Below are 24489 nucleotides of genomic sequence, written 5' to 3'. Positions count from 1 at the left end.
AACAGAGTGCTAGTGCACAAACAATAACCGACAATGATAATGGATGAGAGGGGAACTTAAATACACAGATCAAGACAAGGACAACAGGTGACGGTTATGATGATGAGGAGCAGGTGCAGGTGATGACGACAGATGGTGAATGTGATGAAGACAGAAGGTGAATGTGATGAAGGTGAATGTGACACCAATATCACTGAAACATTTGTGTGTGTGTGTGTGTGTGTGTGTGTGTGTGTGTGTGTGTGTGTGTGTGTGTGTGTGTGTGTGTAGCATTATTGTGTGTAGCATATGTAGCAAGTATGCATTATTGAGTTAACATGGAAACACTGGTTTGCTTTAGTGCAGAAAACTGGTCAAAATCATGAGGTTTAAAGTGAAAGTGAGCCAATAAGTGGTCTTCTACTGCCCTCTGCTGGCCATTCTACTTATTAATTAAATTTTTCCACATGTGCTTGCATTTATACTTGAATACACACTAAAAATCACTTATATAGCAATAACTATTATAACACAATCATATTTTGTCAGTGTTAATCACTTTATTTGCACTGACACTTCAAATAATTGCTAGTAATGTGGTAAATCATGGTAAATCATGGTTAACTATGCTGTGTGTGTGTGTGTGTGTGTGTGTGTGTGTGTGTGTGTGTGTGTGTGTGTGTGTGTGTGTGTGTGTGTGTGTGTGTAAGCATGCATTGAGTTAACATGGATAAACTGGTTTGCTTTAGTGCAGAAAACTGGTTTAAAGTGAAAGTGAGCCAATAAGTGGTCTTCTACTGCCCTCTGCTGGCCATTCTACTTATTAATGAAATATTTCAACATGTGCTTGCATTCATACTTGAATACACACTAAAAAAAATCAATTATATAGCAATAACTATTATAACACAATCATATTTTGTCAGTGTTAATCACTTTATTTGCACTGACACTTCAAATAATTGCTAGTAATGTGATAAATCAGGCTAGAAACATGGTAAATCAAAGTAAATAATACTAGATTGTCGTTTATCTCCTGGTAAATAATACTACAACGTGGTATATCATGGTAAATCATGGTTAACTATGCTGTGTGTGTATGTGTGTGTGTGTGTGTGTATGTGTGTGTGTGTGTGTGTGTGTGTGTGTGTGTGTGTGTGTGTGTGTGTGTGTGTGTGTGTGTGTGTGTGTGTGTGTGTGTGTGTAAGCATGCATTGAGTTAACATGGAAAAACTGGTTTGCTTTAGTGCAGAAAACTGGTTTAAAGTGAAAGTGAGCCAATAAGTGGTCTTCTAGTGCCCTCTGCTGGCCATTCTACTTAATAATGAAATATTTTACATGTGCTTTTGCATTCATACTTGGACACACACTAAAAATCACGTATATAACTAACTATTATAACACAATAATATTTTGTCAGTGTTCATCACCTCATTTGCACTGACACTTCACATAATTGCTAGTAATGTGGTTAATCATGCTAGAAACATTGTAAATCATAGTAAATAATACTGAAATGAGGTGTATCAAGGTAAATCATGCTAGAATCCTAATAAATCATTCTGGAACATGGTATATGATAGTAAATCATGCTAGAATCATATTAAATAATTCTAGAATGTGGCAAATCGTCGTGGGAGGTGCCTATTTTACTCAAATGGCTATAACTCAAGAAGTAAATGAGATATCTTCACCAAACTCAGTACACATGTGTATGGGTTCAATTTGAGGTCACAGTAAACAATTTTATGGAGATCGGACCATAGGTGGCGCTATAACTGTTAAAAAGCTTTAAAACCATATATATCCCATGGTAAATTGCCTGTATTGGCTGTAAATGGTCTTTTCCATCTATTATGTCAGTGGTTACATGCTTGCTAAATGAATCTTAATAACTTTTGATGCTTTTGTGCTTAAATGCCTTAAAGGCCTTAACTGCTTGAACCCCGATAAATGCTGCTTGCAGCTTTAATTATTATTATTATTATTATTCCGCCGTAAAACGCATCGTGCAGCCCAAACCGTAAGGGCTAGAGCTTTGAAACTTTGCCAGATGGTAGTACAAAAATCGAGGAGAGGTTATCAAATTATGACCTCGATTGGCCCATAGGTGGCGCTATAACAACCAAAAGCGCGAAAGTGGTCATAACTCCTGGACCGTATGTCGTAGACACAAGTGTCTTATATCATTGGAAAGCTGGTCGTCTGACGAACAAAACGTATATCTCCGATTTCATTTCCGTCATGATAGATTTTCCGCCATTTTGAATTTTGTCGAAAACCTACTTTTGCGAACTAGTCCCTGGTTTTTTGCTCGATCGGAACCAAACCAGTGCAGAATTGTTCTCTGGAGACTGAAGATCAATAATTATCGAAAAAAAGTTGAAATTTCGATTCAGGGTCGCTAGGGGGCGCAAAATTAACGTTGTGGGCGGAGCCTATTTTACTAAAATGGCTATAACTCCAGAAGTAAATGAGGTATTTTCACCAAACTTGGTACACGTATGTAAGAGGTCAATCTGAGGACACGGTAAAAAAATCGCGGCGATTGGCCTCATGGTGGCGCTATAACATGAAAAAAACATAAAACAGGCTATAACCACCTGACCGTTAGTCCGATTGACTTGAAAATTGGTATGCAGTGTCTTGGTCCAAGGTGCCATGTATGTCTATGAGGACATTGGTGTATCTCAAAAAACATGGCCGCCATTGGCCAATGAAGTTGAGCACCTATTAGACAAGGTTAACGGAGGCCGATCGGAACGAAACTCGGTGGGCATGTTCGACTCATGGCCCTAGAGGTCTGTAAGAATTTTGAAAGAAATCGGCCACTAGTTGGCGCTAACGAGTTTTATGGCTCTGTAATCACGTGGTGTTAGATATATTGTCACAAAATGCATATCATATGATAGATCTGCTCATGCTGAACAACTTTGCCTCTAGAACCATTGCTGTCAATCAAACCGTTCATTAAATATTCATGAATATGTTAAAAACCTACTTTTGCGAACTAGTCCCTGGTTTTTCGCCCGATCGGAACCAGACCAGTCTAGGACAATTCTATGGACTCTCTAGATCAATAATTATCAAAAAAAAGTTGAACTTTTGTATTTGTATGGCTGTAATAGGGTCATTTATAAAATGGGTGTGGCAAAATACACTCAAAAGCCTATAAATCCTAAATGAAAACTCAGAACTTCACAAAAATTGGTGAGCATATGTGTCATAACATCACAAACAAGCTTGCAAAATTTTATGGAGATTGGACAATAGTTGGCGCTATAACTGTTAAAAATCTTTAAAACCATATATTTCCTATGGTAAACTGCCTGTATTGGCTGTAAATGGTCTTTTCCATGTCTGATCATATAATTTTCATATCATAATGTTCAAAACTAGTGCAATACAATTCTCTGGACTCACTAGATCAATAATTGTCAGAAAAAGTTGAACTACTTCATTTGGATAGCTATAATAGGTTCACTTCAAAATCTGGCCTTTACCAAGTGTCCCCGAAAGCCTATATCTCTTTAATCAATGCTCAGACCTTCTTAAAAACAAGTCAGAACGTGTGAAATATCACCCTGAACAAGCATGAAAATTTTCAGACAGATCGGACAAAATTTGCCTCTATAACAGTTAAAAAGGTGAAAATGATATGATTTAATGGCATGTTAAGCCAATAAGTGGTATTTTACTGCCCCCTGCTGTTTAAAATAGTCATTTTCTCATATTGGTATTGGTATCAGCCATGGTAAATCATGATAAATGATGGTGTGTGTGTGTGTGTGTGTGTGTGTGTGTGTGTGTGTGTGTGTGTGTGGTACAAATATAACAAAGGTTTTATTTTCCAACATGAAAACAAACATAACAGAGTGCTAGTGCACAAACAATAACCGACAATGATAATGGATGAGAGGGGAACTTAAATACACAGATCAAGACAAGGACAACAGGTGACGGTTATGATGATGAGGAGCAGGTGATGATGAGGAGGGTGATGAGGAGCAGGTGCAGGTGATGACGACAGATGGTGAATGTGATGAAGACAGAAGGTGAATGTGATGAAGGTGAATGTGACACCAATATCACTGAAACATTTGTGTGTGTGTGTGTGTGTGTGTGTGTGTGTGTGTGTGTGTGTGTGTGTGTGTGTGTGTGTGTGTGTGTGTAGCATTATTGTGTGTAGCATATGTAGCAAGTATGCATTATTGAGTTAACATGGAAACACTGGTTTGCTTTAGTGCAGAAAACTGGTCAAAATCATGAGGTTTAAAGTGAAAGTGAGCCAATAAGTGGTCTTCTACTGCCCTCTGCTGGCCATTCTACTTATTAATTAAATTTTTCCACATGTGCTTGCATTTATACTTGAATACACACTAAAAATCACTTATATAGCAATAACTATTATAACACAATCATATTTTGTCAGTGTTAATCACTTTATTTGCACTGACACTTCAAATAATTGCTAGTAATGTGGTAAATCATGGTTAACTATGCTGTGTGTGTGTGTGTGTGTGTGTGTGTGTGTGTGTGTGTGTGTGTGTAAGCATGCATTGAGTTAACATGGATAAACTGGTTTGCTTTAGTGCAGAAAACTGGTTTAAAGTGAAAGTGAGCCAATAAGTGGTCTTCTACTGCCCTCTGCAGGCCATTCTACTTATTAATGAAATATTTCAACATGTGCTTGCATTCATACTTGAATACACACTAAAAAAATCACTTATATAGCAATAACCATTATAACACAATCATATTTTGTCAGTGTTAATCACTTTATTTGCACTGACACTTCAAATAATTGCTAGTAATGTGATAAATCAGGCTAGAAACATGGTAAATCAAAGTAAATAATACTAGATTGTCGTTTATCTCCTGGTAAATAATACTAGAACGTGGTATATCATGGTAAATCATGGTTAACTATGCTGTGTGTGTGTGTGTGTGTGTGTGTGTGTGTGTGTGTGTGTGTGTGTGTGTGTGTGTGTGTGTAAGCATGCATTGAGTTAACATGGAAAAACTGGTTTGCTTTAGTGCAGAAAACTGGTTTAAAGTGAAAGTGAGCCAATAAGTGGTCTTCTAGTGCCCTCTGCTGGCCATTCTACTTAATAATGAAATATTTTACATGTGCTTTTGCATTCATACTTGGACACACACACAAAAATCACGTATATAACTAACTATTATAACACAATAATATTTTGTCAGTGTTCATCACCTCATTTGCACTGACACTTCACATAATTGCTAGTAATGTGGTTAATCATGCTAGAAACATTGTAAATCATAGTAAATAATACTGAAATGAGGTGTATCAAGGTAAATCATGCTAGAATCCTAATAAATCATTCTGGAACATGGTATATGATAGTAAATCATGCTAGAATCATATTAAATAATTCTAGAATGTGGCAAATCGTTGTGGGAGGAGCCTATTTTACTCAAATGGCTATAACTCAAGAAGTAAATGAGATATCTTCACCAAACTCAGTACACATGTGTATGGGTTCAATTTGAGGTCACAGTAAACAATTTTATGGAGATCGGACCATAGGTGGCGCTATAACTGTTAAAAAGCTTTAAAACCATATATATCCCATGGCAAATTGCCTGTATTGGCTGTAAATGGTCTTTTCCATCTATTATGTCAGTGGTTACATGCTTCCTAAATAAATCTTAATAACTTTTGATGTTTTTGTGCTTAAATGCCTTAAAGGCCTTAACTGCTTGAACCCCGATAAATGCTGCTTGCAGCTTTAATTATTATTATTATTATTCTGCCGTAAAACGCATCGTGCAGCCCAAACCGTAAGGGCTAGAGCTTTGAAACTTTGCCAGATGGTAGTACAAAAACCGAGGAGAGGTTATCAAATTATGACCTCGATTGGCCCATAGGTGGCGCTATAACAACCAAAAGCGCGAAAGTGGTCATAACTCCTGGACCGTATGTCGTAGACACAAGTGTCTTATATCATTGGAAAGCTGGTCGTCTGACGAACAAAACGTATATCTCCGATTTCATTTCCGTCATGATAGATTTTCCGCCATTTTGAATTTTGTCGAAAACCTACTTTTGCGAACTAGTCCCTGGTTTTTTGCTCGATCGGAACCAAACCAGTGCAGAATTGTTCTCTGGAGACTGAAGATCAATAATTATCGAAAAAAAGTTGAAATTTCGATTCAGGGTCGCTAGGGGGCGCAAAATTAACGTTGTGGGCGGAGCCTATTTTACTAAAATGGCTATAACTCCAGAAGTAAATGAGGTATTTTCAACAAACTTGGTACACATATGTAAGAGGTCAATCTGAGGACACGGTAAAAAAATCGCGGCGATTGGCCACATGGTGGCGCTATAACATGAAAAAAACATAAAACAGGCTATAACCACCTGACCGTTAGTCCGATTGACTTGAAAATTGGTATGCAGTGTCTTGGTCCAAGGTGCCATGTATGTCTATGAGGACATTGGTGTATCTCAAAAAACATGGCCGCCATTGGCCAATGAAGTTGAGCACCTATTAGACAAGGTTAACGGAGGCCGATCGGAACGAAACTCGGTGGGCATGTTCGACTCATGGCCCTAGAGGTCTGTAAGAATTTTGAAAGAAATCGGCCACTAGTTGGCGCTAACGAGTTTTATGGCTCTGTAATCACGTGGTGTTAGATATATTGTCACAAAATGCATATCATTTGATAGATCTGCTCATGCTGAACAACTTTGCCTCTAGAACCATTGCTGTCAATCAAACCGTTCATTAAATATTCATGAATATGTTAAAAACCTACTTTTGCGAACTAGTCCCTGGTTTTTTGCCCGATCGGAACCAGACCAGTCTAGGACAATTCTATGGACTCTCTAGATCAATAATTATCAAAAAAAAGTTGAACTTTTGTATTTGTATGGCTGTAATAGGGTCATTTATAAAATGGGTGTGGCAAAATACACTCAAAAGCCTATAAATCCTAAATGAAAACTCAGAACTTCACAAAAATTGGTGAGCATATGTGTCATAACATCACAAACAAGCTTGCAAAATTTTATGGAGATTGGACAATAGTTGGCGCTATAACTGTTAAAAAGCTTTAAAACCATATATTTCCTATGGTAAACTGCCTGTATTGGCTGTAAATGGTCTTTTCCATGTCTGATCATATAATTTTCATATCATAATGTTCAAAACTAGTGCAATACAATTCTCTGGACTCACTAGATCAATAATTGTCAGAAAAAGTTGAACTACTTCATTTGGATAGCTATAATAGGTTCACTTCAAAATCTGGCCTTTACCAAGTGTCCCCGAAAGCCTATATCTCTTTAATCAATGCTCAGACCTTCTTAAAAACAAGTCAGAACGTGTGAAATATCACCCTGAACAAGCATGAAAATTTTCAGACAGATCGGACAAAATTTGCCTCTATAACAGTTAAAAAGGTGAAAATGATATGATTTAATGGCATGTTAAGCCAATAAGTGGTATTTTACTGCCCCCTGCTGTTTAAAATAGTCATTTTCTCATATTGGTATTGGTATCAGCCATGGTAAATCATGATAAATGATGGTGTGTGTGTGTGTGTGTGTGTGTGTGTGTGTGTGTGTGTGTGTGTGTGTGTGTGTGTGTGTGTGTGTGTGTGTGTGTGTGTGTGTGGTACAAATATAACAAAGGTTTTATTTTCCAACATGAAAACAAACATAACAGAGTGCTAGTGCACAAACAATAACCGACAATGATAATGGATGAGAGGGGAACTTAAATACACAGATCAAGACAAGGACAACAGGTGACGGTTATGATGATGAGGAGCAGGTGATGATGAGGAGGGTGATGAGGAGCAGGTGCAGGTGATGACGACAGATGGTGAATGTGATGAAGACAGAAGGTGAATGTGATGAAGGTGAATGTGACACCAATATCACTGAAACATTTGTGTGTGTGTGTGTGTGTGTGTGTGTGTGTGTGTGTGTGTGTGTGTGTGTGTGTGTGTGTGTGTGTGTGTGTAGCATTATTGTGTGTAGCATATGTAGCAATTATGCATTATTGAGTTAACATGGAAACACTGGTTTGCTTTAGTGCAGAAAACTGGTCAAAATCATGAGGTTTAAAGTGAAAGTGAGCCAATAAGTGGTCTTCTACTGCCCTCTGCTGGCCATTCTACTTATTAATTAAATTTTTCCACATGTGCTTGCATTTATACTTGAATACACACTAAAAATCACTTATATAGCAATAACTATTATAACACAATCATATTTTGTCAGTGTTAATCACTTTATTTGCACTGACACTTCAAATAATTGCTAGTAATGTGGTAAATCATGGTAAATCATGGTTAACTATGCTCTGTGTGTGTGTGTGTGTGTGTGTGTGTGTGTGTGTGTGTGTGTGTGTGTGTGTGTGTGTGTGTGTGTGTGTGTGTGTGTGTGTGTTGTGTGTGTGTGTGTGTGTGTGTAAGCATGCATTGAGTTAACATGGATAAACTGGTTTGCTTTAGTGCAGAAAACTGGTTTAAAGTGAAAGTGAGCCAATAAGTGGTCTTCTACTGCCCTCTGCTGGCCATTCTACTTATTAATGAAATATTTCAACATGTGCTTGCATTCATACTTGAATACACACAAAAAAAATCACTTATATAGCAATAACTATTATAACACAATCATATTTTGTCAGTGTTAATCACTTTATTTGCACTGACACTTCAAATAATTTTTAGTAATGTGATAAATCAGGCTAGAAACATGGTAAATCAAAGTAAATAATACTAGATTGTCGTTTATCTCCTGGTAAATAATACTAGAACGTGGTATATCATGGTAAATCATGGTTAACTATGCTGTGTGTGTATGTGTGTGTGTGTGTATGTGTGTGTGTGTGTGTGTGTGTGTGTGTGTGTGTGTGTGTGTGTGTGTGTGTGTGTGTGTGTTTGTGTGTGTGTGTGTGTGTGTGTGTGTGTGTGTGTGTGTGTGTGTGTGTGTGTGTAAGCATGCATTGAGTTAACATGGAAAAACTGGTTTGCTTTAGTGCAGAAAACGTCTCAGGTTACGACTGTAACCTATGTTCCCTGAGAACAGGGAACGAGACACTACGTCAGAATGACGCTATGGGGAACGCCTCAGACGTGACAGGTGTCTGAAATAAATATCAACTCACGTCAATCATGTTGACCGGCGACAGCCCGTGCATCATCAGCTTGAATGATGAGCGCGCGACCTGGATGTATAAAGGGGAGCCTTGCACACATGACAACATCCTATCGTCTGAAGGGACTGTTGCAGGCAGGCCCCGAGGCATGGCAGGAAGACGTAGTGTCTCGTTCCCTGTTCTCAGGGAACATAGGTTACAGTCGTAACCTGAGACGTTCCCTTTCGAAAGGGAACTCTACACTACGTCAGAATGACGCTATGGGGAACGATATACCAACGCCACCATGCTGAGGGGAGTGCATGCCCAAAGGCAGTGACAACTGTCCTAACCAGTAATTCAGAAACACTGAAACCACTCACCCTTAGGTCACATCGGGCTGTCAGTGACAGCACTCCCTACCGATCATAGCCCAAGCTAATGAACCAAGAAACCGCCAGAACATAGTTAATGGGGGTATATCTGGGCCAGCTCAAAGGCTTAGGACCACAACTTCCAATAGAAGGGGTCCCTTCTAGGGAGTGTGGCTAGGGGACCCAAGGGACTCCCAGCCAGTCACTATTCAGGGGAGCATGCCTCCTGAAATGCCACCAGGCTGGCCTGGTGATCTATACTAAGACTCACAGTCTGGCCATTGCCTGTCTGTCCAAGACAGAGCCTCTGGAAGTTGCCTTGGATAAGGCATCCAGAAACTGAAGGCCTGTAAAGCTGGCAGAAACCATTCAGTTCCGGATCACAGAGACGGGATCTCCCGGAGAGTGTGACTTAACCTCAAGAAACGACGGAAGTCGTCCACTCAATCCACGGGTCTACCTAGTGCTCGATCCGAACACTGGGGAAGTAAGAGAGGGTTCAAACCAAGGAAGGTCTACTGAGACCTAAGACCTGATGACCCCCTCATGTGGGGAGCTCCAGTACATGAGGGCTCATATCAGGAAGGCCGCTGAGGCCTGTAACCTGGCGACCACAGCGTGTGGGAGCTCATACTCAGGAAGGCCTGTGAGGCCTGAGACCTGGTGACCACAGTAAGTGGGAGCTCGTATTCAAGAAGGCCGGAGAGGCCTGTAACCTGACAGCCACACAATGTGGGGCTACCTTCAGAAAGGCCTAATGAGGCCTGTAACCACAGAATGTGGGAGATAGCCTGAAAGGGAAGCGCTTGTCGTAAAACATTGCGACAGAAGACGCATCTAGAGTGGGACCCAAGGTGAAGAACCGGAGTCTGAGCCACGTAAAAAAGGGAATGAAGCGGACAGCGCATAACCCTTACCATAAATATGGATTTTAGAAAGTACACGAAACGAAAGTGCGTGTACTTAGCCATTCTGAATCCAGGAAGGCCTGGTGAGGCCTCTAACCTGGCGACCACAGCGTGTGGGAGCTCATACTCAGGAAGGCCTGTGAGGCCTGAGACCTGGCGACCACAGTAAGTGGGAGCTCGTATTCAGGAAGGCCTGAGAGGCCTGTAACCTGACAGCCACACAATGTGGGGCTACCTTCAGAAAGGCCTAATGAGGCCTGTAACCACAGAATGTGGGAGATAGCCTGAAAGGGAAGCGCCTGTCGTAAAACATTGCGACAGAAGACGCATCTAGAGTGGGACCCAAGGTGAAGAACCGGAGTCTGAGCCACATAAAAAAGGGAATGAAGCGGACAGCGCATAACCCTTACCATAAATATGGATTTTAGAAGGTACACGAAACGAAAGTGCGTGTACTTGGCCAGTCCAAATCCAGGAAGGCCTGGTAAGGCCTCTAACCTGGCGACCACAGTATGTGGGAGCTCATACTCAGGAAGGCCTGTGAGGCCTGAGACCTGGTGACCACAGTAAGTGGGAGCTCGTATTCAGGAAGGCCTGAGAGGCCTGTAACCTGACAGCCACACAATGTGGGGCTACCTTCAGAAAGGCCTAATGAGGCCTGTAACCACGGAATGTGGGAGATAGCCTGAAAGGGAAGCGCCTGTCGTAAAACATTGCGACAGAAGACGCATCTAGAGTGGGACCCAAGGTGAAGAACCGGAGTCTGAACCACACATAAAAAAGGGAACGAAGCGTACAGCGCATAACCCTTACCATAAATATGGATTTTAGAAAGTGCATGAAACGAAAGTGCATGTACTTATCCATTTTGAATCCAGGAAGGCCTGGTGAGGCCTCGAACCTGGCGACCACAGCATGTGGGAGCTCATACTCAGGAAGGCCGCTGAGGCCTGTGACCTGACGACCACAGAATGTGGGAGCTTGTATCCAGGAAGGCCGGTGAGGCCTGTAACCTGGGAACCACAGGATGTGGGAACCAATGATCAGGAGGCCAGACGAGGCCTGTAACCTGATAGTCACAATGCATGGGAGCTCACATTCAGGAAGGCCTGATGAGGCCTGCATCCTGACATGTGGACGCTCACAACCAGTGAGGCCTATACCCTAGCGACCACAGTGCGTGGGAGTTCACATCCAGGAAGGCCTGGTGAGGCCTGTAACCTGACATGTGAAAACTCATAACCAGGAAGGCCTAGGAGGCCTGAAGCCTGGTGACCACTGAATGTGGGAGCTTAACACTCAGGAAGGCAGAGAGGCCTGAAACCTGGCGACCACAGCATGTGGGAGCTCATACTCAGGAAGGCCTATGAGGCCTGAAACCTGGTGACCACAGTATGTGGGAACTCACATTCAGGAAAGCCGGATGAGGCCTATAACCTGACATGAGGAAGCTCATAACTAGGAAGACCTGCGACCACGGTGTGTGGGAGCTCATACTCAGGAAGGCCGGGTGAGGCCTGTAACCTGGCGGCCACAGTATGTGGGAGCTCACATTCAGGAAGGCCGGATGGGCCTGTAACCTGACATGTAGAAGCCCATCACCAGGAAGGCCGGTGAGGCCTGTAACCTGGCGACTACAGTATGTGGGAGCTCATATTCAACCACAGTATGTGGGAGCTCATACTCAGGAAGGCCTAGTGAGGCCTATGACCTGATAACCACAGTATCTGGGAGCTCATATTCAAGAAGGCCTGGTGAGGCCGATAACTTGATAACCACAGTATGTGGGAGCTCATCCAACCACAGTATGTGGGAGCTCATAACCAGGAAGGCCGGGTGAGGCCTGTAACCTGGCGGCCACAGTATGTGGGAGCTCACATTCAGGAAGGCCGGATGGGCCTGTAACCTGACATGTAGAAGCCCATCACCAGGAAGGCCGGTGAGGCCTGTAACCTGGTGACCACAGTATGTGGGAGCTCATATTCAGGAAGGCCTATGTAAGGCCTGTAACCTGCGACCACAGTATGTGGGAGCTCACATTCAGGAAGGCCGGATGGGCCTGTAACCTGACATGTAGAAGCCCATCACCAGGAAGGCCGGTAAGGCCTGTGACCTGGTGACCACAGTATGTGGGAGCTCACATTCAGGAAGGCCGGTGAGGCCTGTAACCTGACATGTGGAAGCTCATAACCAGGAAGGCCTGGTGAGGCCTATAACCTGGCGACTACAGTATGTGGGAGCTCATATTCAACCACAGTATGTGGGAGCTCATACTCAGGAAGGCCTAGTGAGGCCTATGACCTGATAACCACAGTATGTGGGAGCTCATATTCAACCACAGTATGTGGGAGTTCATATTCAAGAAGGCCTGGTGAGGCCTATAACTTGATAACCACAGTATGTGGGAGCTCATCCAACCACAGTATGTGGGAGCTCATAACCAGGAAGGCCGGATGAGGCCTGTAACCTGATGACCACAGTATGTGGGAGCTCACATTCAGGAAGGCCGGTGAGGCCTGTAACCTGACATATGGAGGCTCATAACCAGGAAGGCCTGGTGAGGCCTATAACCTGGCGACTACAGTATGTGGGAGCTCATATTCAACCACAGTATGTGGGAGCTCATACTCAGGAAGGCCTTGTGAGGCCTATGACCTGATAACCACAGTATGTGGGAGCCCATATTCAAGAAGGCCTGGTGAGGCCTATAACTTGATAACCACAGAATGTGGGAGCTCATTCAACCACAGTATGTGGGAGCTCACACTCAGGAAGGCCTTGTGAGGCCTATGACCTGATAACCACAGTATGTGGGAGCCCATATTCAAGAAGGCCTGGTGAGGCCTATAACTTGATAACCACAGTATGTGGGAGCTCATCCAACCACAGTATGTGGGAGCTCATAACCAGGAAGGCCGGATGAGGCCTGTAACCTGATGACCACAGTATGTGGGAGCTCACATTCAGGAAGGCCTGGTGAGGCCTGTAACCTGACATATGGAGGCTCATAACCAGGAAGGCCTGGTAAGGCCTATAACCTGGCGACTACAGTATGTGGGAGCTCATATTCAACCACAGTATGTGGGAGCTCATACTCAGGAAGGCCTTGTGAGGCCTATGACCTGATAACCACAGTATGTGGGAGCCCATATTCAAGAAGGCCTGGTGAGGCCTATAACTTGATAACCACAGAATGTGGGAGCTCATTCAACCACAGTATGTGGGAGCTCACACTCAGGAAGGCCTTGTGAGGCCTATGACCTGATAACCACAGTATGTGGGAGCCCATATTCAAGAAGGCCTGGTGAGGCCTATAACTTGATAACCACAGAATGTGGGAGCTCATTCAACCACAGTATGTGGGAGCTCATTTTCAGGAAGGCCTAGTGAGGCCTATGACCTGATAACCACATTACTCCTTGTTTTAATTCCTGGGAGCTCACCTCAGGGAGGCCCAAGCGCTGTCCGGTTGCAAAATGGGGACTGTATGGTCAAGGAGGCCTGTTAAGACCTACTACCTGACCATCGAAAAAGTAAATCTAAAGATTTTCTTACCCAAAACATTTTGCCCCAGACTCTAAAACAGGAGACGTGGTCTGAAAAGAAACAGAAATATGTTAATTTCACATTCTACAAAAAGACCAGAATTACACCTGCTCTTTTTGTTCGCTGCTCATCATTTTAATTCCTAAATTAAAATGCAGCCAAAAACACTGGATAACGCGATCTGGATGATAGGCTGAATTACTAAATATCTAACTTCTTAAAAGTCAGATAATATTCCATCATTTTAATTCATAGAATTAAATGCAGCCATAATCACCAGACAATACTGTTTTAATATTTATACGTTCTCGTAATCTACACACTGCCTCGGCAAGCGCGAGAACGAGCCGTTAAAATATATTTGGCTTTCATCCCTCGAGAAGAAAGTCAACAGGTGCGAGGTTGAAACATCCGACAGCGCACGGATTTTTTCTTTGCACGCGCGCCGAGATATTTCTTAATGAACACTGTCAGCACCCTCAGGAACTGCTGTGAACGCCTCGTACCCAAACAGTATTGTTTCACAAATCGCGTGCACCACGGGGCTCAGATGCTGAACCCTCCTCCCTCGAGAAAAGGGTCCGACGAGAGCGGAGCATCTTTAAATGAAAAACGCTCACAGTTTGCACAAGAGGCTCTCGAGAGAGCCTCCCGCACGCTTCAGCGATATTCTCAAAACAGACAAACAGTCCCTGAAGACGAAAAGATGTTGTCATGTGTGCAAGGCTCCCCTTTATACATCCAGGTCGCGCGCTCATCATTCAAGCTGATGATGCACGGGCTGTCGCCGGTCAACATGATTGACGTGAGTTGATATTTATTTCAGACACCTGTCACGTCTGAGGCGTTCCCCATAGCGTCATTCTGACGTAGTGTAGAGTTCCCTTTCGAAAGGGAACTGGTTTAAAGTGAAAGTGAGCCAATAAGTGGTCTTCTACTGCCCTCTGCTGGCCATTCTACTTAATAATTAAATATTTTACATGTGCTTTTGCATTCATACTTGGACACACACTAAAAATCACGTATATAACTAACTATTATAACACAATAATATTTTGTCAGTGTTCATCACCTCATTTGCACTGACACTTCACATATTTGCTAGTAATGTGGTTAATCATGCTAGAAACATTGTAAATCATAGTAAATAATACTGAAATGAGGTGTATCAAGGTAAATCATGCTAGAATCCTAATAAATCATTCTGGAACATGGTATATGATAGTAAATCATGCTAGAATCATATTAAATAATTCTAGAATGTGGCAAATCGTTGTGGGAGGAGCCTATTTTACTCAAATGGCTATAACTCAAGAAGTAAATGAGATATCTTCACCAAACTCAGTACACATGTGTATGGGTTCAATTTGAGGTCACAGTAAACAATTCTATGGAGATCGGAGCATAGGTGGCGCTATAACTGTTAAAAAGCTTTAAAACCATATATATCCCATGGCAAATTGCCTGTATTGGCTGTAAATGGTCTTTTCCATCTATTATGTCAGTGGTTACATGCTTGCTAAATAAATCTTAATAACTTTTGATGCTTTTGTGCTTAAATGCCTTAAAGGCCTTAACTGCTTGAACCCCGATAAATGCTGCTTGCAGCTTTAATTAGGGGTTCAAGCACGAAGTGCTGAAACCCTATTGTAATTGTACTGATTTTTATTATTATTTTTCTTCTCCGCTAAAACGCATCGTGCAGCCCAAACCGTAAGAGCTGGAACCTTGAAACTTTGCCAGATGGTAGTACAAAAATCGAGGAGAGGTTCAGAGAGTATGACCCCGATTGGCCCATAGGTGGCGCTATAGCAACCAAAAGCGCGAAACTGTTCATAACTCCTAGACCGTATGTCGTAGACTCAAGTGTCTTATATCATTGGAAAGCTGGACACTTGAAGAACAAAACGTATATCTCCGATTTCATTTCCGGTATGCAAATTTTTCCGCCATTTTGAATTTTGTTATAAACCTACTTTTGCGAACTTGTCCTAGGTTTTTCGTCCGATCGGAACCAAACCAGTGCAGAAATGTTCTCTGGAGTATGAATATCAATAATTATCGAAAAAAAGTCGAAATTTCGATTCACGGTCGCTAAGGGGCGCCAAAATGTATGTTGTGGGAGGAGCCTATTGTACTAAAACAGCTATAACTCCAGAAATGAATGAGGTATCTTCACCAAACTTGGTACGTATATGTAAGAGGTCAATCTGAGGTCACAGTAAAAAAATCGTGGCGATTGGCCACATGGTGGCGCTATAACATGAAAAAAACATAAAACAGGCTATAACCACCTGACCGTTAGTCCGATTGACTTGAAAATTGGCATGCAGTGTCTTGGTCCAAGGCCCCATGTATGTCTATGAGGACATTGGTGTATCTCAAAAAACATGGCCGCCATCGGCCAATGAAGTTTGAGCACCTATTAGACAAGGTTAACGGAGGCCTATCGGAACGAAACTCGGTGGGCATGTTCGACTCATGGCCCTAGAGGTCTGTAAGAATTTTGAAAGAAATCGGCCACTAGTTGGCGCTAACGAGTTTTATGGCTCTGTAATCACGTGGTGTTACACTTATCGTCACAAAATGCATATCATTTAATAGATCTGCTCATGCTGAACAACTTTGCCTCAAGAACCATTGCTGTCAATCAAACCGTTCATTAATTATTCGCGAATATGTTAAAAACCTACTTTTGCGAACTAGTCCTAGGTTTTTTGCCCGATCGGAACCAGACCAGTCTAGGACAATTCTATGGACTCTCTAGATCAATAATTATCAAAAAAAAGTTGAACTTTTGCATTTTGCGCATGGCTATAATAGGGTCATAAAGAAAATGGGTGTGGCAAAATGCACTAAAAAGCCTATAAATCATAAATGAAAACTCAGAACTTCACAAAAATTGGTGGGAATATGTGCCATAACATCTTTAACAAGCATGCCAAATTTTATGGAGATCGGACCATAGTTGGCGCTATAATTGTTAAAAAGCTTTAAAACCATATATTTCCTATGGTAAATTGCCTGTATTGGCTGCAAATGTTCTGTTTCATCTATGATCAAATAATTTTCATATCATAATGTTCAAAACTAGTGCAGTACAATTCTCTGGACTCTCTAGATCAATAATTATCAGAAAAAGTTGAACTACTTCATTTGGATGACTATAATAGGGTCACTTCAATACTTGGCCTTGACCAAGTGTCCCCGAAAGCTTATATCTTTTAAGATGCTCAGACCTTCTTAAAAACAAGTCAGAACATGTGAAATATCACTCTAAACATGCATGAACATTTTCAGACAGATCACACACACACACACACACACAAATGTTGTTTTTTCAATGCTATTGGGATATGTCATTATGAAAATATATTTGAATGGTCTATAAACACTTCACAAAGTCTTTGTAAACTATTAATCAGATTATTCAGAATTTATTCAGAAACCTAACTTCACATAATTGCTAACAATGTGGTAAATCATGGTAAATCACGCTAAAAACATGGTAAATCATAGTAAATAATACTAGAATGTGGTGTATCAAGGTAAATCATACTATAATCCTGGTACATCATTCTAGAACATGGTATATCATGGTACATCATGCTAGAACATGGTAAATCATGGTAAACGTTGCTAGAACAGGGTAAATCATGGTAAACTATGATAAATCATGATAAACTATGGTGAACCATGCTAGAATCACAGTAAACAATGGTAAATCATACTAGAATGTATGGTAAATCATACTAGAATGTAGTATATCATGGTAAATCCTGCTAGAATATGGCAAATCATGCTAGAATCATAGTAAATAATACTAGAATGTGGTAAATTGTTGTGGGAGGAGCCTATTTTACTAAAATGGCTATAACTCAAGAAGTAAATGAGATATCTTCACCAAACTCAGTACACATGTGTATGGGTTCAATTTGAGGTCACAGTAAACAATTTTATGGAGATCGGACCATAGGTGTCGCTATAACTGTTAAAAAGCTTTAAAACCATATATTTCCTATGGTACATTGCCTGTATTGGCTGTAAATTGTCTTTTTCATCTATTATGTCAGTGGTTACATGCTTGCTAAATAAAACTAATAACTTTTGATGCTTTTGTGCTTAAAGGCCTTAAAGGCCTTAACTGCTTGAACCCCGATAAATGCTGCTTGCAGCTTTAATTATTATTATTATTATTATTCTGCCGTAAAACGCATCGTGCAGCCCAAACCGTAAGAGCTGGAACTTTGAAACTTTGACAGATGGTAGTACAAAAATCGAGGAAAGGTTCAGAGATTATGACCCCGATTGGCCCATAGGTGGCCCATAATCCTTGGCTCAAGACGGTCAAAACGTATATCTCCGATTTCATTTCCGCCATGATAGATTTTCCGCCATTTTGAATTTTGTCAAAAATCTACTTTTGCGAACTAGTCCCTGTTTTTTTGCCCGATTGGAACCAAACTAGTGCAGAAATGTTCTCTGGAGACTGAATATCAATAATTATCGAAAAAAAGTGGAAATTTCGATTCACGGTCGCTAAGGGGCGCCAAAACGTACGTTGTGGGAGGGCCTATTTTACTAAAATGGCTATAACTCCCGATGTAAATGAGGTATCTTCACCAAACTTGGTACACATGTGTATGAGCTTACTCTGGGGTCACAGTAAAAAAATCGCGACGATTGGCCTCATGGTGGCGCTATAAAATGAAAAAAACATAAAACAGGCTATAACCACCTGACCGTTAGTCCGATTGACTTGAAAATTGGTATGCAGTGTCTTGGTCCAAGGTGCCATGTATGTCTATGAGGACATTGGCGTATCTCAAAAAACATGGCCGCCATTGGCCAACGAAGTTTGAGCACCTATTAGACAAGGTTAACGGAGGCCGATCGGAACGAAACTCAATGGGCATGTTCGGCTCATGGCCCTTAAGGTCTGTAAGAATTTTGAAAGAAATCGGCCACTAGTTGGCGCTAACGAGTTTTACGGCTCTGTAATCACGTGGTGTTACAAATATCCACACAATATGCATATCATTTGATAGATCTCCTCATCCTGAACATCTTTGCCTCAAGAACCATTGCTGTCAATCAAACTGTTCATTAATTATTCATTAATATGTTAAAAACCTACTTTTGCGAACTAGTCCTAGGTTTTTTGCCCGATCGGAACCAGACCAGTCTAGGACAATTCTCTGGACTCTCTAGATCAATAATTATCAAAAAAAAGTTGAACTTTTGCATTTGGATGGCTGTAATAGGGTAATTTATAAAATGGGCGTGTCAAAATACATTAAAAAGCCTATAAATCCTAAATAAAAACTCAGAACTTCACAAAAATTGGTCAGCATATGTGACATAACATCATTAACAAGCATGAAAAATTCTATGGAGATCGGACGATAGGTGGCGCTATAACTGTTAAAAAGCTTTAAAATCATATATTTCCTATGGTAAACTGCCTGTATTGGCTGTAAATGGTCTTTTCCATCTCTGATCATATAATTTTCATATCATAATGTTCAAAACTAGTGCAATACAATTCTCTGGACTCACTAGATCAATAATTGTCAGAAAAAGTTGAACTACTTCATTTGGATAGCTATAATAGGTTCACTTCAAAATCTGGCCTTTACCAAGTGTCCCCGAAAGCCTATATCTCTTTAATCAATGCTCAGACCTTCTTAAAAACAAGTCAGAACGTGTGAAATATCACCCTGAACAAGCATGAAAATTTTCAGACAGATCGGACAAAATTTGCCTCTATAACAGTTAAAAAGGTGAAAATGATATGAATTAATGGCATGTTAAGCCAATAAGTGGTATTTTACTGCCCCCTGCTGTTTAAAATAGTCATTTTCTCATATTGGTATTGGTATCAGCCATGGTAAATCATGATAAATGATGGGTCTCGCCCTGATCGATTGCTCCTGTCTGCCTCGCTGCCTGCTGTGAGTGTGTTTGTTTGATTCGGTGCGATAAGCTCCGTCTTAGCCATATATTTATTTGTTTTGAACCATCATTTTACTACCATTTCTAGTTGTTTATACTACTACATTTTACCCAACATCTCAGATTAACCTGACATCGCTAGCTTTTGTTATTAGTACTACTAGCACAAAACGCTAGTAATTCGCCAGCCTGTTAACGCGCCACCCGTGCGCTCAGCTATTTTATTTATTTATTTTTCTCTCGCGCGTCCGCGCCTTTGAGTTCATAAAAAGCTCAGGTGAGTAAGAATCTCTCAACAAACACGGTGAGTAATGTCTTGTCCTGTTATTGTCACTTGCACTTCATGTCACATGTTTAGTATAGGCTTCTCTGTCGACAATATAGGATTTATATGTGATAAATGTAAGGAGACAGTTAGGTTGACAGAGAAGATTTCAGAATTAGAAACACGCATCCAAACTTTAATTGAGGATAGTAAGAGTGCTAGTGCTTTAGATGTTTTGGATGCGTATAGAATAGTGCACACTTTACATGAGTCGGTTCTGGCTGAAGTAGAGCCTGTGCAGCCGGGCAAATGGGTGACAGTGAGGGATCGCTCTAGTCGCGGATCTAAAAACCACTCTTCCGTTCCGATTACCATAACAAATCGATTTGCCCCGCTCAGTGAAACACCCACTGAGAATGATTGTGCCCTAGTTATTGGCGATTCTATTACACGGAACGTGAAAATAGAGACACCAACCACCATAGTCACATGTTTGCCGGGAGCCAGAGCGCCTGACATCAAAGCAAATTTAAAAGTGCTGGCTAATGCTAATCGTAAATTCTCTAAGATCATTATTCATGTCGGCACTAATGATGTTCGACTCCGCCAGTCGGAGATCACCAAAATTAATATTAAAGAGGTGTGTGAACTTGCAAGTACGATGTCAAGGACTGTAATTTGCTCTGGCCCCCTTCCTGTTCGCAGGAGTGATGAGATAGTTAGTAGATTGTGTTCGCTTAACGGTTGGCTGTCTAAGTGGTGTCCGCTTAATAATATAGAATTCATAGACAATTGGAAAAGTTTTTGGGGCAAACCTGACCTGTTGAAAAGAGATGGTATCCATCCCTCCTGGGATGGTGCTGCTCCTCTCTCTAGTAATATGGCTCATAGTCTTAGAGCTCAAACATGACAATCTGGGGCTCAGGTCAGGAAGCAGACAGACTGGCTAAACCGACTGTCTGCTAGCGGCCTCTCGTCACCAAGGTCAGATAAATCCCATCACATAGAGCCTCTTTCACCTAGCTATCATCATATAGAGACTGTGTCTGTTCCCCGAATTTGGAAATCCAAAAAACGTTTAAACCCAACTAAGGTTAAAAATTTAATTGATGTTCAACAAATAAAAAACAGCTATAATACAGATGAGCAAATGCTAAAGCTTGGGTTGCTGAATATTCGATCGCTTACTTCAAAAGCACTCATTGTTAATGATATGATTTCAGATAATAACCTAGATGTGCTGTGTTTGACAGAAACCTGGCTAAAACCAAACGATTACATTACTTTAAATGAATCAACCCCGCAAGATTACTGTTATAAACATGAGCCCCGTCTGAAACGCAAAGGGGGTGGTGTTGCTGTAATCTATAGTAATAGTTTCAAAACCACTAAGAAATCAAGTTTTAAATATAATTCTTTTGAAGCATTGGTGCTTAATGTAAAAATATATAGTGTAAACGATAAATCACGTTTGAGATTTGTGCTGGCTACTGTATACAGGCCACCAGGGCACCATACAGACTTTATCAAAGAATTTGCGGACTTTCTATCAGAATTAATATTGACTGCAGATAAAGTACTAATTGTTGGTGATTTTAATATACACATCGATAATGAAAAAGATGCATTGGGATTGGCATTTAAAGACATTGTAAATTCAATTGGAGTTAGACAACACGTGTCAGGACCTACTCATCGTCGTAATCATACTCTAGATCTAATATTATCATGCGGAATAGATGTGGATGCCGTTGAAATTCTGCAGCAGAGCGATGACATCTCAGATCATTATCTAGTCTCGTGTAATTTGCATTTAGCCAAGGCTGCAAAGCCGACCTATCACTTCTGCTACTAAAGATTGCTTTATTAATAATCTTCCTAATCAGTTTCATCATCTCAGCATCTCAGATAGCTTAGAAGAACTAGATATTACAACAGAAACGTTTAACTCTCTCTTTTCCAGCACTTTAGACACAGTTGCTCCGTTGCGCTTAAAGAAGATTAAAGAAAATAGTCCAACGCCGTGGTACAACGAGCACACTCGGGCCCTTAAGAGAGCAGCCAGAAAAATGGAGCGCAACTGGAAGAAAACAAAACTAGAGGTATTTCGCATTTCATGGAAAGAGAGCTCAATTACTTACAGAGAGGCTTTAAAAGCTGCTAGATCTGCTTATTTTTCAACCCTATTAGAAGAAAATAAACATAATCCTAGGTATTTATTTGAAACGGTGGCTAAACTAACGAAAAATAAAGCTTCAAGCACCGAAGTTTCCAAGCAACACAGCAGTAATGACTTTATGAACTTCTTCACTTATAAGATTGATAATATCAGGGACAAAATTATAACTATGCAACCGTCTACTACAGTATCACATCAGGCAGTGCATTGTAGTCTCCCTGAGGAAAAATTTGATTCATTCGTTGCTATAGGAGAGGAAGAATTTACTAAACTCATTAAATCATCTAAATCTACAACATGTATGTTAGACCCTATACCGACTAAGCTACTGAAAGAAATACTTCCAGAGGTCATAGATCCTCTTCTTAATATCATTAATTCGTCTTTGTCTCTAGGATACGTACCAAAAAACTTTAAGCTGGCTTTGATTAAACCGCTTGTTAAAAAAACGCAACTTGATCCTTCAGAATTAGTCAATTACAGGCCGATCTCGAATCTACCTTTTCTGTCAAAGATATTAGAAAAGGCAGTATCCTCACAACTGTGTTCCTTTCTTGAAAGAAATGATATCTGCGAGGATTTCCAGTCCGGATTTAGACCGTACCATAGTACCGAAACAGCTCTCGTTAGAGTCACAAATGATTTGCTCTTATCATCCGATCGTGGTTGTATCTCTCTATTAGTGTTACTCGATCTTAGCGCTGCATTTGACACCATCGACCACACCGTTCTTTTAAATAGATTAGAACATTATGTTGGCATTACAGGAAATGCACTAGCATGGTTTAAATCATACTTATCTGACCGTTATCAGTTTGTAGCAGTAAATGATGAGATGTCTCATCGATCACAGGTTAAGTATGGCGTACCACAAGGCTCAGTATTAGGACCGCTGCTGTTCACTCTGTACATGCTACCCTTAGGAGATATCATTAGGAAACATGGAATTAGCTTTCACTGTTATGCTGACGATACTCAGCTCTATATTTCTTCAAAACCTAACGAAACTTATCAATTCACAAAATTAACGGAATGCATAGCGGATATAAAAAATTGGATGACTTGTAATTTCCTACTTCTAAATTCTGAAAAAACAGAGTTTCTAATTATTGGACAAAAAACTTCCTCACGTAATAACCTAGAATACTGTCTAACACTTGATGGCTGCTCTGTTAAGTCTTCGTCGTTGGTTAGGAACCTGGGTGTGCTCTTTGATACCAATCTTTCATTTGAAAGTCACGTGTCTAGTATCTGTAAAACTGCATTTTTCCATCTTAAAAATATATCTAAATTACGTCATATGCTCTCATTGACAAATGCGGAACAATTAGTTCATGCGTTCATGACCTCAAGGCTAGATTATTGTAATGCTCTACTGGGTGGTTGCCCTGCACGCTTAATAAACAAACTACAGCTGGTCCAAAACGCAGCAGCTCGAGTTCTTACCAGAACCAGGAAGTATGACCATATTAGCCCAGTTCTGTCAAAACTGCACTGGCTCCCTATTAAACATCGCATAAATTTTAAAATATTGCTGATTACTTACAAAGCACTGAATGGTTTAGCTCCGCAGTACTTGAGCGAGCTCTTAACGCATTATAGTCCGTCACGTCTATTACGATCTCAAAATTCCGGCCAGTTGATTATACCTAGAATATCAAAATCCACTGCTGGCGGTAGATCCTTTTCCTATTTAGCACCAAAACTCTGGAACAGTCTTCCTACCATTGTCCGGGAAGCAGACACACTCTGTCAGTTCAAAGCCAGATTGAAGACACATCTCTTTGACCTAGCTTTCACATAATACATTATAGACTTCTATAATTTAATGTTATGCTGCATAGATTAGGTCAGCCGGAACCGGGAACACTTCCCAAAAATCCTGATGTACTCGTTACATCATGAGAAGAATGGCATCTACGCTAATTTTAGTGTCTGTGTTTATCCCAAGGTTTTTCCTGCAGCCTGCCGGATCCAGGCCGTATCCAGATCTGACGAAGGACCTTCACCTGGACCGATGACAACGCAGTGCTGAAGTGCCAACTAGTCTCTCCCTATGGAGGATCCCACTACCACTCTACAAATAAGGCGTTGTCGGGAAAATTCGTCTTGCGGTCCTACCCCAAAGCAACAAATAAAATAAAATTCCTTATCAAAATTTATA

Source organism: Scardinius erythrophthalmus (assembly GCF_964197995.2).
Source record: "Scardinius erythrophthalmus genome assembly, chromosome: 11".
NCBI lineage: Eukaryota > Metazoa > Chordata > Actinopteri > Cypriniformes > Leuciscidae > Scardinius > Scardinius erythrophthalmus.
This window is presented reverse-complemented; position numbering follows the sequence as displayed.